Source organism: Pseudophryne corroboree, chromosome 2 (genome assembly GCF_028390025.1).
Source record: "Pseudophryne corroboree isolate aPseCor3 chromosome 2, aPseCor3.hap2, whole genome shotgun sequence".
Classification (NCBI taxonomy): domain Eukaryota; kingdom Metazoa; phylum Chordata; class Amphibia; order Anura; family Myobatrachidae; genus Pseudophryne; species Pseudophryne corroboree.
Genome location: NC_086445.1, coordinates 908,440,404 through 908,456,218, shown reverse-complemented (window position 1 = coordinate 908,456,218; position 15,815 = coordinate 908,440,404). Strand labels below are relative to the sequence as shown.

Genomic DNA, 15,815 nt, shown 5'->3' with positions numbered 1-15,815 from the left:
CTTACCTCTGGCGAGAAAGGAAGATCCCCGTACTCTTGGACTTATGCGACCGAAAGGACTGCATCTGATAACGTGGCGTTTTCTTTGGCTGTGAGGAAACATAAGGTAAAAAAGTAGATTTACCTGCAGTAGCTGTGGAAACCAGGTCCGTGAGACCTTCCCCAAATAAGTCTTGTAAGGCAAAACCTCCATATGCCTCTTTGAGTCGGCATCACCCGTCCATTGGCGGGTCCACAGGGCTCGCCTAGCAGAAATCGCCATGGCGTTGGCTCTTAAACCCAGTAGGCCAACGTCTCTCTGAGCATCTCTTATATATAGGACAGCGTCTTTAATGTGACCCAAGGTCAATAAAATGGTATCCTTATCCAGGGTATCAATGTCAGCAGACAAGTTATCTGTCCAAGCTGCTACAGCGCTACAAACCCAAGCCGACGCTATCGCCGGTCTGAGCAAGGTACCAGTATGTGTATAAATCGACTGCAAGGTAGTCTCCTGCCTGCGATCAGCAGGATCCTTGAGGGCTGCGGTATCTTGAGACGGCAGCGCCACCTTTTTGGATAAGCGTGTTAACGCCTTGTCCACCCTGGGGGAGGATTCCCACCGCATCCTGTCCTTAGCCGGGAAAGGATACGCCATAAGAATCCTCTTGGGAATCTGCAGTTTTTTGTTTGGAGTTTCCCAAGCCCTTTCAAACAACTCATTTAGCTCATGAGAAGGGGGGAAAGTAACCTCAGGTTTCTTTTCTTTAAACATGTGTACCCTCGTGTCAGGGACAGAGGGGTCATCTGTGATATGCAACACATCTTTTATTGCAATAATCATATAATGAATACTTTTTGCCAACTTTGGCTGCAACCTCGCATCATCGTAGTCGACACTGGAGTCAGAATCCGTGTCGGTATCAGTGTCTGCTACTTGGGATAGTGGGCGCTTCTGAGACCCAGAAGGGCCCTGTGACATAGTGAAAGGCAAGGATTGACTCCCTGCATTTTCCCTGGACCCCGCTTTGCCCAACCTCTTATGTAATAAATTCACATTTGCATTTAAAACATTCCACATATCCAACCAATCAGGTGTCTGCGTTGCCGACGGAGACACCACACTCATTTGCTCCACCTCCTCCCTAGAAGAGCCTTCCGCTTCAGACATGCCGACACACGTACCGACACCCCCACACACTCAGGGAAATATCTAATCTGGAGACAGTTCCCCAAAAAGGCCCTTTGGAGAGACAGAGAGAGAGTATGCCAGCACACACCCAGCGCCGAATGACCCTGGAAAAACAATTTCCAGATACACAACGCTTTTTATATATATATATATATATATATATATTATTCAATATACACTCACTGCGGCAAATATATGTGCCCCCCTCTTTTTAAGCCCTCTGTCACCGTGTTCAGCAGGGGAGAGTCTGGGGAGCCAGCTTCTCAGCAGTGCTGTGGAGAAAATGGCTCTGGTTTGTGCTGTGGAATCAAGCTCCACCCCCTCAGCGGTGGGCTTCGGTCCCGCTCAAAAATACAAACAACTTGCGGGGGTTCGTATATTTTAATGCCTCAGCAGACTATACACTTAATATTGCCAGCCAAGAGGTTTTATTGCTGCCCAGGGTGCCCCCGCCTGTGCCCTGCACCCATCCGAGCCTGTAGTGTGTGTGTGGGAGCAATGGCGCGCGCAGCGTTACCTCAGTGAAGATCAGAAGTCTTCTGCCGCCTTTGAAGTCGTCTTTCTTCCTATACTCACCCGGCTTCTATCTTCCGGCTCTGCAAGGAGGACGGCGGCGCGGCTCTGGGACGAACGGCTAGGGGAGACCTGCGTTCCGACTCCCTCTGGAGCTAATGGTGTCCAGTAGCCTAAGAAGCAGAGCCTATCACTTAAGTAGGTCTGCTTCTCTCTCCTCAGTCCCACGACGCATGGAGCCTGTTGCCAGCAGGGCTCCCTGAAAATAAAAAAACCTAACAAAATTCTTTTTTCAGAGAAACTCAGGAGAGCTCCCCTGTAATGCACCCAGTCTCCTCTGGGCACAGGATCTAACTGAGGTCTGGAGGAGGGGCATAGAGGGAGGAGCCAGTGCACACCCATTCTAAAGTTCTTTATAGTGCCCATGTCTCCTGCGGAGCCCGTCTATACCCCATGGTCCTTACGGAGTCCCCAGCATCCTCTAGGACATAAGAGAAAGTTTAATGACACTTCATATACTGCAACCAAGAGATGCACATATACAGAAAAATTAGATTCTCTGAAGGATATAGACTTGTGTGTGTATTTTGGTGAATATTTATTTAGTATTACAATAAACCAATGTTAGTTTATTTATTCTTTACTTGGTAACATACAGATACTTTTATTAAAATAAAAAAAAATTATGTTAAAATGTACTTTTAATGTATACAAGCAATGGTGAGTCCAGACTTAACCTGTCAAGGTATACTCAGCTGTGCCCTTACCATGTGTGGTGGAAGAAGGATTAAAGTGTATTTCTCTTACGTCCTAGAGGATGCTGGGGTCTACATTAGTACCATGGGGTATAGACTGGTCCCTTGGGAGCCATGGGCACTGTAAGAGTTTAATAGTGTGGGCTGGCTCCTCCCTCTATGCCCCTCCTACCAGATCCAGTTTAGAAAATGTTCCCGGATGAGCTGGTCACAGCTAGGTGAGCTCCTAGGAGTTTTTCTAGTTTTATTATTTTTCTAAGAGTGTTCGGTATAGGGAGGCTGCTGGCAACAGCCTCCCTGCTTCGTGGGACTTAGGGGGGTAGTAGGAACCATCTCTAGAAGTTAATGGTTCTCTATCTCCACTGACAGAACACTGAGCTCCTGAGGGTGTTGATCGCAAGCCCACAAGGCGACCACTCACTCCCGCAGCACGGCCGCCACCCCCTAACAGAGCCAGACGATAGAAGAGTGGTGAGTATGACGCCGGCAGGATTGGCGGCACAAGGGTGGGAGCGCAGCTCTAACAGGCTGCACTCCGGAAGGCTCAGCGGCACTTGCTGTACGGCGCTGTGAGGGGTGTCCTGGGCCAGCGCACATACCCTACACTGGTCATCTATGCTAACAGGGGCTAATCCCGCTGTTAGCAGCATAAAACCTCAGGCCAGTATAATCTCTAAAGTGCGGGAAGATGTGCCATTACAGGGGGCGGGGCTTCTCCTCAGAGCAGATCCAGCACTCACCAGCGCCATTTTCTCCCTGCAGATCACACTGAAGAGACAGGGAGCGTTGCCCTCCACATAACTCCAGCATACCTCTGCGGTACCAGGGTGTTATAGACAGGGGAAGGGGGGGGAAGAGTGTTATAATAACTGTTTAATCCTGTTAAGGTTACTCAGTCAGCGCCGGACGTTTATTGTATTAACTGCCTACTGGGGCGCTGTGTGGCTCGCTTCTTATACTCTGTGACTCTCTGAAGGTACTCTGGGGGAAACTGTGTCTGCATTTTCCTGTGTGTGTTTATATATCTCACATAAGCATGTCTAGGAACTCTGTATCTTGTGCAGTCTATTCCATGTACTCAGGAATACCAGGTACTTTCTCAGCTTACGGAGCCCGAACCCCCATGGGTGGGTTCTATTAGGGGAATGATATCCCAGTTTTCATCTCTGATAACTCAAAATTAGACTGAAACACAGGTTTTGAGAAAGTCTGTTGAGGTTTTGTTGTATTCAGCTCCCACTTCCTCATCAAAAACCCCAATTATATACCCAAAGAAGCGTGCTCTTGCCCAGATAATGCAAGCTGACACTGATACCGACTCTGATGCAGGGGACGGTGATGGGGATATGCAGGGGGAGAGGGATGCATCCCTTGCTAAGGGGGTGCAGCTCATGATTGAGGCTAGTAGGGACATTTTACACATCACTGATAAGGTACCTGAGCAGGTAGAGGAGGCTTACTTTACCTCCCTTTCCTTCCCTGCGTCTAAGGAATTAAACGCATTGTTTGAAAAATCCTGGGAAAACCCGGAGAAAAAGTTCCAGATCCCTAAAAGGGTTCTCAGTGCTTTTCCTTTCCCTGAGGAGGACACGAAAAAGTGGGGAAACCCGCCTGTGGGGGACGCTTCTGTATCTAGGTGGTCTAAAAAGGTGGCTTTACCTGTCCCTGGGTTCACCGCTTTAAAAGAGCCGGCTGACCGCAAGATTGAGACTACGCTCAAATCACTATACACAGCTACTGCCGTCGCTTTACGACCCACTATTGCTTGTGCGTGGATTTCTAAAGCTATAGTAAAGTGGTCAGGCACATTACTAGAGGAATTAGATAGAAGTGACATTGATTTGTCTTTACGTCACATACAGGATTCTGCAGGTTTCACGGTGGAGGCCATGAAGGACCTTGGCCATCTTAATGTGAGGGCTTCTTCCATGGCTATCTCGGCACGCAGGGGACTCTGGCTGCACCAATGGTCTGCGGAAGCAGAATCCAATAAAAGTGTGGAGAACCTACCCTTCACTGGTCAGGCTCTGTTTGGGGAAGCATTAGATGTGTGGATCTCCACGGCAACTGCGGGTAAGTCAACTTTTCTTCAGCAACACCGTCGACTAGGAAATCTTATCCTACGTCTACAATGCAGTCCTTTCGAACCGCAAAAGTTAAAAAGTCCAAACCCCCTTCCACTTTTTTTAGAGGAGGTCTGGAGAAATCCAGAAAACCTGCAACAACAGGTTCCCAGGAATAGAAACCTGGTTCTGCTTCCTCAAAATCCTCTACATGACGGTGGACCTCCCAGCCTGGAGATCGGGCAGGTGGGAGCAAGACTAAGAAATTTCAGTCACGTCTGGGCGTCATCCTGCCTGGACCCCTGGGTACAAGATATTGTTACCCAGGGGTACAGACTGGAGACTGGAGTTTCAAGAACTCCCACCTCACAGATTCTTCACATCAGGCTTACCAGCTTCGCTGACAGAAAGTGCTATCCTACAGGAAGCCATTCAAAAATTGGTAAAGACAAATGTCATTGTTCCAGTTCCACATCACCTTAAAAAACAAGGGTTATTACTCAAATCTGTTTGTGGTACTGAAATCAGATGGTTCGGTCAGGCCTATATTGAATCTAAAGTCATTGAACCCCTATTTGAGGGAATTCAAATTCAAGATGGAGTCTCTGAGAGCGATGATCTGAGGTCTGGAGGAAGAAGAATTTCTAGTATAACTAGATATCAAGGATGTGTACCTTCACATTCCGATCTGGCTGCCTCCCCAGGCTTATCTAAGATTTGCGCTGCTGGACTGTCACTATCAGTTCCAGACACTGCCGTTTGGCCTCTCCACAGCACCGAGGGTGTTCACCAAGGTCATGGCAGAGATGATGCTGATTCTCCGCAAGCAGGGTGTAAACATAATTCCTTAACTGGACGATCTGCTGATAAAACCGTCTTCCAAGGAGATTTCATGCACGGTCCATCCAACTGGATCTCCTGGACAAATGGTCGGGATCTCATCTTCATATGCACCAGAGGATACGTCTGTCGCCGAAAGCCAGAATTTCGCTCCTCTGGTGGCTGCAAACTTCTCACCTTCTCGAGGGCCGCAGGTTCGGGATTCAGAATTGGATCCTTTTAACCATGGATGCAAGTCTCGGAGGTTGGGGAGCAGTCACTCAAGGGGAAAACTTTCAAGGAAAGTGGTCAAGTCTGGAATCCATCCTTCCGATAAACATTCTGGAACTAAGGGCCGTGTACAACGGTTTTCTAGAAGCGACACATCTTCTGAAAGATCAGGCCATTTAGGTTCAGTCGGACAATGTAACAACAGTGGCCTACATAAACCGACAGGGTGGAACGAAGAGCAGAGCTGCAGTGTCAGAGGTAACAAAGATCCTCCTCTGGGCATGCGGTGGCGCTGTCAGCAATCTTCATTCCGGGAGTGGATAACTGGGAAGCAGACTTCCTCAGCAGACATTATCTCCATCCAGGAGAGTGGGGCCTCCACCTGGAGGTGTTCACAGAGGTGACAAGTCTTTGGGGTGTACCTCAAATAGACATGATGGCCTCTCGCCTTAACAAGAAGCTTCGGAGGTACTGTTCCAGGTCGAGAGACCCACAGGCAGTGGTGGTGGACGCCCTGGTGACTCCCTGGGTGTTCCAGTCAGTGTATGTGTTCCCTCCACTTCAGCTCATCCCAAGGATTCCCAAACTAATAAAAAGAACAAGAGTTCAAGCGATCCTTATTGCTCCGGACTGGCCAAGAAGGGCCTGGTACGCGGATCTTCTGGAGTTACTGCTGGAAGATCCGAGGCCTCTTCCTCTTTGCGAGGACCTTCTGCAACAGGGGCCGTTCGCTTATCAAGACTTACCATGGCTACGTTTGATGGCATGGAAGTTGAACGCCAGATCTTAGCTCGGAAGGGCATTCCAAACTAGGTTATTCCTACTCTGATACAGGCTAGGAAAGGAGTAACGTGTAAACATTACCATCGAATTTGGAAACAGTACGTGTCTTGGTGTGAATACAAGAAGTTTCCTATGGTGGAGTTTCAACTAGGGTGGTTTCTCCTCTTTCTGCAAGCAGTTGTGGATGTGGGCCTGCGCTTGGGCTCCATAAAAGTCCAGATTTTGGCCTTGTCCATTTTCTTCCAGAAACAATTGGCTGCCCTCCCTGAGGTTCAGACTTTCTTGAAAGGGGTTCTGCACATCCAGCCTCCCTTTGTGCCTCCTTCGGCACCTTGGGATCTTAACGTGGTGCTGTAGTTCCTGCAGTCGGATTGGTTTGAGCCTTTACAGGAGGTTGCTGTCAAGTTTCTTACTTGGAAGGCGGTCACAATGTTGGCATTGGCTTCTGCTAGACGTGTGTCAGAGTTGGGGGCATTGTCCTGCAAGATCCCTTACTTGATTTTCCATGAAGATAGAGCTGAGCTCAGGACGCGTCAGCAGTTTCTTCCGAAGGTGGTGTCGGCCTTTCATATCAATCAACCTATTGTGCCAGTGGCAACTGACTCCTCAATTACCTCAAAGTCCTTGGATTTTGTGAAGATTTATGTAAAGCGAACTTCTCGTCACAGAAAGTTGGATGCTTTGTTTGTCCTTTATGATCCCAACAAGGTTGGGTGTCCTGCTTCTAAGCAGACCATTTCTCGCTGGATCAGGTTTACTATCCAGTATGCTTATTCTACGGCAGGGTTGCCTTGTCCAAAATCTGTTAAGGCCCACTCTCAAGGTGAGTTCTTCCTGGGCGGCTGCCCGGGGTGTCTCGGCTTTACAACTTTGCCGAGCAGCTACTTGGTCAGGGTCGAACACGTTTGCTAAGTTCTATAAGTTCGATACTTTGGCCTCTGAGGTCCTTCAGTTTGGTCAATCAGTTCTGCAGGAGCCACCATGCTCTCCCTCCCGTACTGGGAGCTTTGGTACATCCCCATGGTACTAATGTAGACCCCAGCATTCTCTAGGACGTAAGAGAAAATATGATTTTAATTACCTACTGGTCAATCCTTTTCTCGTAGTCCGTAGAGTATGCTGGGCCCCGCCCAGCGCTACGTTTTCCCGCATTTGTTACTTGGTTTAGTACTGTTGTTCAGCCGTTGCTGAATTATTTCAAGCTGGTTTGCTTGGCTTTCTGTTATGTGTAAGCTGGTGTGAATCTCCCCACTATCTGTGTATTTCTTTCTCTCGAAGTACGTCCGTCTCCGCGGGCACACCCTGTTGGAGGGGCATAGAGGGAGGAGCCAGTCCACACTATTAAACTCTTAAAGTGCCCATAGCTCCCAAGGGACCTGTCTATACCCCATGGTACTAATGTAGACCACAGCATCCTCTACGGACTATGAGAAAAGGATTTACCAGTAGGTAATTAAAATCCTATTTTTAGGAGGCATTATGACAAGTAATGAACTAATATGGGATTATAGTGATGATTTTAACATTAGTGTTATTATTTACATCAGTGTCTGCTCTGACCCTCTATTAGCCAATCAGGCGACTCCAGAGAGCATGGTTTTTATGAATGGTTTTTCAAAGAGTAGATCTATTTCCTACTTTCTATAAAAGTGGTTTACGCCATTGTATGAATAACATGAAACCTATAGCTTAGTTCTAAACTATGTAATTTCCATTTACTTTTGTGCCACCAGATGGCGCTGGTAACACTACTTTCCGTCACTGCTGATTTTCACAATACTAGTCTGGCTAGTCCTGGCACCAGCCATGCACTGAACCTGCTGCACATGTGAACCTAAATCAGCATAGTGTAGGTTGTTTAATCAACATGTTAAGTTAAAAGAGAGTAAGTAAGAGTATTTTAAGTATTCTTTATTTGTCACTTTGTATACTAACATGGCATCTCTCCCAACATTTACACATACCTCCCAACTTTGCCCTTGCAGAAAGAGGGGGTGTGGCCTACGAAAGGGGGCGTGACTTTGCGGAGGACCCGCGATCGCGAGCCACGCCCCCATTTTCGTCACTGAAGGGGCATGCCAGCGCTCTGTGAGCCGCTGACATGCCCCCTCTCCCTCTGTCTCCAGTGAATAGACGCTGTGCGCAGGGCAGCGAGAGACAGAGACTCCCAACTCCCCCCCACCACCCAGAGCCGGATTAAGGGGGGGTCACAGGGGGTCAGTACCCCGGGCCCTCTAATCTTAGGGGGCCCCCCAGCTGGAGCTGTTCTGCTTCTGACACTGCTGCTTCCTGCACACTGCAGTCACGCTGAGTGGCTGCACGAAGGGTTACACAGCTACTGTGTGTACAGCAGTAGCAGACAACGCCTCCTCCCAGCGTCTCTGATCCCGGAGAGACAGACCAAGCGCAGCGGACTAAAGCGGAGCCAGAGAAAGAACAGACCTCTGACTGCAGCTGATAAAAACAAAAGTGGTAAAGGTCAAGGCAGTTTGGACTTGGGAGAGGTGAGCGCCAACCCCACACTTTGACACACCAGTAGCATGTGCTTCAGTGTGCAGCAGTGGGCTGGGGGGGGGAGGGGAGAGGAGAGCATATCATGAAGGCTATCTCCTCTTCTGTGTGATTGTATGTCATGAAGTGTGTATGTCAGTGTGTTTGTGTCAGTGTGTGTACATGTGTCAGTAAGTGTGTTTGTGTTAGTGTGTGTAGGGTGGCCAATCCAGGGATTAGGATGGGCAGGATCCTAGGATTTAGGCCAAAAAACGGCTGGGATTCAATCCCAGGATTGGAAGCTCCAATCCCGGGGATTGAGGGATCAGGCTGCCCTTTGTTTTTTTTAAAGGCAGGCAGCGTTGAGCGTCGTCAGGACGCTCAGACGCTGCCCGGCTCTCAGCTCCCCCTGCATGATTGCTCTGCTGCTGGTGCGTGCGGGTGGCGGACGCTAGAGGGCTGCGAAAAACTGATAAAGCTGTGGCCTTTGGAGCTGCTGTTCTGGCTGATGGATAATCCCTGTGTTGTGGATGAGTTCTGGCGGCGCCTATGGCTGTTGTACATGGATAATGCTTTTCCCGCTGCGGGTGTCCGGCTGTGCTCATGCGATGAAGCTTCCTCTCATAGACCGCGCAGCAGCCGCTCAGAGAACTCCCAGCTCAGCAGCACTATGTAACTTTTCCTTTAGACAGGCAGGATGACTTTCACCAGGGATAGAAAAGCTGGAAAGAGCTCCCTCTGTGTTCCCCAATTCTGAATAGCTGTTTTATGTACAGATTTGTATTGGGTAGGCTGGCATACATTTGTAAGACTTACTGTATAATGTACAAATTTTTTCACAATTGTAATGCTTTTCTTTCAATCATAAGTATTAAAAGAAAACAGATAAATATATGTATGTGCATTATGCAATGCTGCCTATTGAATGTTTGAAACAAACATTACCCAAAGTTTAGCGATTTATGGGTTTCCCCCTGCGCAGCGTGATGTGCAGTGACAGGTCATGCTGCGCAGTCACCTGTCCGCCAAGTCAGGAGGATGTTTCCTAGCCTCCCAGCCCCGTTGTATGGTGAATTATGTGTGCCGGGCGGGCGAGAGGGGCAGCCACATAGGGAAAAGCCAATCCCGGTTATCCCGGGATTGACCATTTTTCAATCCCGATACCTGGGATTGAAAAAATGGCCCGGGATTGGCTTCCCTAAGTGTGTGTGTGTCAGTAAGTGTGTATGTCAGTAAGGGGTATCAGTCAATAAGTGGTGTCTGTGTCAGACTGTCAGTAAGCTGTATGTGTGTAAATAAGTGTATTTGTGGTGTGTGTGATATTCAGTAAGGGGTATCTGTGTTAGTAAGTTTTATCTGTGCCCGTAAGGTTTGTCTGTAAGTATGTATGATAATGTTCCAATAGTGTCAGTAAGTGATATCTGTCAGTAAGTGGAATCTGTGTCAATAAGTGTGTGTTTAGTAAGTGTTTGTGTCAGTAGGGTGTGTCAGTAAATGTTTGTATCAGTAACTTGTGTCTGTATCAGTAAGGGGTGGCTGTCAGCATGCATGTGCCAATAAGTGGTGTATGTGTCAGTAAGGCGTATCTGTCAGTAAGTGTTGTCTGTGTCAGTAAGGGTGTCTGTCAGTAATACCCCTTTTACACTCGCAGTAAAATCCCTGGATATTGCACGTGAACGCGCATCATCCTGGGATTTTTCTCAGTGTGAAAGGGTACAGGGACAATTTCCCGGGATTTCAACCCAGGTCTCGACCTGGGTTTAATCCGGGACCGTCCCGGGAAGCTGGCAGTGTAAACGGGTATACCGGGTCAAGGCGACCCGGCACCCGTTCTCTTCATAGGAGGAGGCGGTGCTTGGAGAAGAGAGACTCAGCGGTGACGTCACCGACCCGGCAATATGCCGGGTCGGCCCGCTAATGTGAAAGGGTCATTCCCGGGAATGTGTCCCGGCAAATATACCGGGACACATTCCCGGGAATGATCTTTCCTGCGAGTGTAAAAGGGGTATAAGTGTGTTTGTGTCAGTAAGAGGTGTCTGTGTAGTTAAGTGTGTGTCAGTAAGCGGTATCTGTCATTAAGTGTGTGTGTGTCAGTGTTCCTATCTAAGATGTGTCTGTCAGTAAGTGGAATCTGTCAGTAAGAGGTATTCATGCTATTAAGAGGTGTCTGTGTCAGTAAGGCAGTGTGTGTGCAGCTATGGGGGCAGTGAGTGTGTGTGACCATGGGGGCAGTATATGTGTATTGCTATGGGGGCAGTGTGTGTGTGTGTGTGTGTGTGTGTGTGTGTGTGTGTGTGTGTGTGTGTGTGTGTATGCTGTTGGGGAAGGGGGGACCCAAGCTGATGGTCTAAATCTGGCTCTGGATGTGGGTACAGGAAATTGCTATTGCAGGGTGAGGAGGCACACACATCAGACATAACCAGGAGGATGGTCCTGCCAAGAGGGCCCCTCTATCTTAAGTACCCCAGGCCCCCCAAAGGCTTAATCCGGCCCTGCCACCACCGCGGGACACTGCGGCCCGCGGGTGGGACAGCGGGACAGTCCCCAAAAAGCGGGACTGTCCCGCAAAAATCGGGACAGTTGGGAGGTATGTTTACATGTACTAAGGGGATCCCAGAGGACTGAAAGCCAGTACACCAGGCATGTCCAAACTGCGGCCCTCCAGCTCTTGAGAAACTACACATCCTAGCATGCCCTGATACAGTTTTAGCATTCTCTGACAGCAAAACTGTGTCAGGGCATGCTGGGATATGTAGTTTCACAACAGCTGGAGGGCCGCAGTTTGGACATGCCTGCAGTACACCCAGGGCCGGTTCTTGGGATTCTGGCGCCCCGGGCAAAGTATAGAGGCGTGGCTTCAAATTGGGGCGTGGTCAGTTACGCCCCCATTTATGCCCCTGTAGCGACGCTGAAAGAAAATAAAATAAAAAAAAAGTATACTTACCATCCCCGTTCCTGATCCAGACCGCTGCAGACCTCCTCCGCCGGCGCCGCTCTTCTTCTCTCCTTTCCTCGATCTATGGGAGAGACGTTATTACGTCTCTCCCATAGAATAGCATAGACACTAGAGGTCAATTATGACCCCTAGTGTCTATGCCACTATGCTGTGCGATGCGCGATGACGTCATCGCGCACCGCACAGCAAAGGTCCTCTCCATGAAGGGAAACTAGACCGTAGCGTCTAGTTTCCCTTCATGGAGAGGACCTTAGCTGTGCAGTGCGCGATGACGTCATCGCGCACCGCACAACTAAGGTCCTCTCAATGAAGGGAAACTAGACGCTACGCGTCTGGTTCCCTTCAAAGCGGGGGGCACAGCTGGGCACTGAGGGGGGCACAGTGGCGGATCTTGCCCTGGTGCGGCGCCCTCCGGATGGCGCCGGCGCCCTCCGGAAGGCGGCGCCCCGGGCAAAAGTACTGCTTGCCCGTGGCAAGAACCGCCACTGAGTACACCTTTTATGTGCGAACAGGGCAGGCTCCAGGCCTACTAGCACCCTGAGCGAGAACATTTCAAAGCGCCCCCTCCCATCCTCTATGCGCACAGCGCTCCTGGAAAAGTGGGCGTGGTATCCTGGAAAAGTGGGTGTGGCCTCACAACTTCATATTATCAAACTATAAATAAATATAGTTTCACATACGCACACAATTAGCAGCCTTACACATAACAGCCACAGTAGTGTTCCTTACACACAATGTCTCCAGTATAGTGCCAGCTACACGTAATGTCCACAGTAGTGCAGTGCCAGCTACACATGACATGCCCCCCAGCCGTGCCAGCTACACATGAAATGCCCCCCAGCTACACATGACATGCCCCCCAGCCGTGCCAGCTACACATGACATGCCCCCCAGCCGTGCCAGCTACACATGACATGCTCCCCCAGCCATGCCAGCTACACATGACATGCTCCCCAGCCGTGCCAGCTACACATGACATGCCCCCCAGCCGTGCCAGCTACACATGACATGCCCCCCAGCCGTGCCAGCTACACATGATATGCCCCCCAGCAGTGCCAACTACACATGACATGCCCCCCAGCAGTGCCAGCTACACATGATAGTGTTCACTCTAGGATTTTTTTAGGGCAGGGTGCTGATCACGTGGGGGGGGGGCACATTTTGCATTCGGGAGGGCACATTTTTTAAGTTAGAAGGGCAAAATTCTGTGCATACCGTAATGCTTGGTGCTCCCCTGGCGAAATCATGGACAGTGCGCGCCGCAAAAATGTAGCTGCATTGCTTTGTGGGGAAGGGGCGTGTCCACATAATAGTGGCGATTCGCATTACACCACACAGTAGTGCAGCTAATACACATTGCACCAGGTAGAACCTCCTATACACACTGCGACAGGTAGAGCACTTATACACTTTGCGCCAGTCGGAGCACGTTATACACTTAGCGCCAGGTAGAGCACTTCGACACATTGCACCAGGTATTGCACTGGAACACTACATGATATGCCCCCCAGCCGTGCCAGCTACACATGATATGCCCCCCAGAAGTGCCAGATAGACATGATATGCCCCCCAACAGTGCCAGCTACACATGATATGCTCTCCCAGCAGTGCCAGATGCACATGACATGCCCCCCCAGCAGTGCCAGATACATAAATGCCCCCCCCCCAGTGCCAGATATGCCCCCACAGTGCCAGATACATAAATGCCCCCAGTGCCAGATATGCCCCCACAGTGCTAGATAAATGACCCCACAGTGCCAGATATATTAATGCCCCCCACAGTGCCAGATACATTAATGCCCCCACAGTGCCAGATATGCCCCCACAGTGCCAGATACATTAATGCCCCCCACAGTGTCAGATATGCCCCACAGTGCCAGATACATTAATGCCCCCCACAGTGCCAGATATGCCCCCACAGTGCCAGATACATTAATGCCCCCCACAGTGCCAGATACATTAATGCCCCCCACAGTGCCAGATATGCCCCCACAGTGCCAGATACATTAATGCCCCCCACAGTGCCAGATACATTAATGCCCCCAGTGCCAGATATGCCCCCACAGTGCCAGATAAATGACCCCACAGTGCCAGATACATTAATGCCCCCCACAGTGCCAGATATGCCCCACAGTGCCAGATACATTAATGCCCCCCACAGTGCCAGATACATTAATGCTCCCAGTGTCAGATATGCCCCACAGTGCCAGATACATTAATGCCCCCCACAGTGCCAGATACATTAATGCTCCCAGTGCCAGATATGCCCCCACAGTGCCAGATACATTAATGCCCCCCACAGTGCCAGATACATTAATGCTCCCAGTGCCAGATATGCCCCCACAGTGCCAGATAGATAAATGACCCCACAGTGCCAGATACATTAATGCCCCCCAGTGCCAGATACATTGATGCCCCCACAGTGCCAGATATGCCCCCATAGTGCCAGATAGATAAATGACCCCACAGTGCCAGATACATTGATGCCCCCCACAGTGTCAGATACATTAATGCCCCCCACAGTGATAGATACAGTCATGCCCCCCACAGTGCCAGATACATTAATGCCCCCACAGTGCCAGATATGCCCCCACAGTGCCAGATACATTAATGCCCCCCACAGTGCCAGATACATTAATGCCCCCACAGTGCCAAATATGCCCCCACAGTGCCAGATACATTAATGCCCCCCACAGTGCCAGATACAGTAATGCCCCCCACAGTGCCAGATATGCCCCCATAGTGCCAGATAGATACATTGATGCCCCCCACAGTGCCAGATACATTAATGCCCCCCACAGTGCTAGATACAGTCATGCCCCCCACAGTGCCAGATACATTAATGCCCCCACAGTGCCAGATATGCCCCCACAGTACCAGATACATTAATGCCCCCCACAGTGCCAGATACATTAATGCCCCCACAGTGCCAAATATGCCCCCACAGTGCCAGATACATTAATGCCCCCAGTGCCAGATATGCCCCCACAGTGCCAGATACATTAATGCCCCCCACAGTGCCAGATATGCCTCCACAGTGCCAGATACATTAATGCCCCCACAGTGCCAGATATGCCCCACAGTGCCAGATAGATTAATGCTCCCAGTGCCAGATATGGCCCACAGTGCCAGATACATTAATGCCCCCCACAGTGCCAGATACATTAATGCTCCCAGTGCCAGATATTCCCCCACAGTGCCAGATACATTAATGCCCCCCACAGTGCCAGATACATTAATGCCCCCACAGTGCCAGATATGCCTCCACAGTGACATGATACATTAATGCCCCCCACAGTGCCAGATACATTAATGATCCCAGTGCCAGATATGCCCCACAGTGCCAGATACATTAATGCTCCCAGTGTCAGATATGCCCCACAGTGCCAGATACATTAATGCCCCCCACAGTGCCAGATACATTAATGCTCCCAGTGCCAGATATGCCCCCACAGTGCCAGATAGATAAATGACCCCACAGTGCCAGATACATTAATGCCCCCCACAGTGCCAGATACATTGATGCCCCCACAGTGCCAGATATGCCCCCATAGTGCCAGATAGATAAATGACCCCACAGTGCCAGATACATTGATGCCCCCCACAGTGCCAGATACATTAATGCCCCCCACAGTGCTAGATACAGTCATGCCCCCCACAGTGCCAGATATGCCCCCACAGTGCCAGATACATTAATGCCCCCCACAGTGCCAGATACATTAATGCCCCCACAGTGCCAAATATGCCCCCACAGTGCCAGATACATTAATGCCCCCCACAGTGCCAGATACAGTAATGCCCCCCACAGTGCCAGATATGCCCTCATAGTGCCAGATAGATACATTGATGCCCCCCACAGTGCCAGATACATTAATGCCCCCCACAGTGCTAGATACAGTCATGCCCCCCACAGTGCCAGATACATTAATGCCCCCACAGTGCCAGATATGCCCCCACAGTGCCAGATACATTAATGCCCCCCACAGTGCCAGATACATTAATGCCCCCACAGTGCCAAATATGCCCCCACAGTGC

General features: G+C 50.0%; 1 protein-coding gene across 1 annotated transcript in view; it reads left to right on the top strand.

The window, feature by feature from the left end:
* The first annotated feature begins 8,436 nt into the window (after nt 1-8,436).
* SCARF1 (scavenger receptor class F member 1) overlaps nt 8,437-15,815 on the top strand; it is a 299,113-nt gene continuing 291,734 nt past the window's right edge. The window contains exon 1 of the mRNA XM_063956091.1: nt 8,437-8,838. The gene's annotated coding sequence lies outside the window, so the exon portion shown is untranslated. The remainder of the gene's footprint in view (nt 8,839-15,815) is intronic.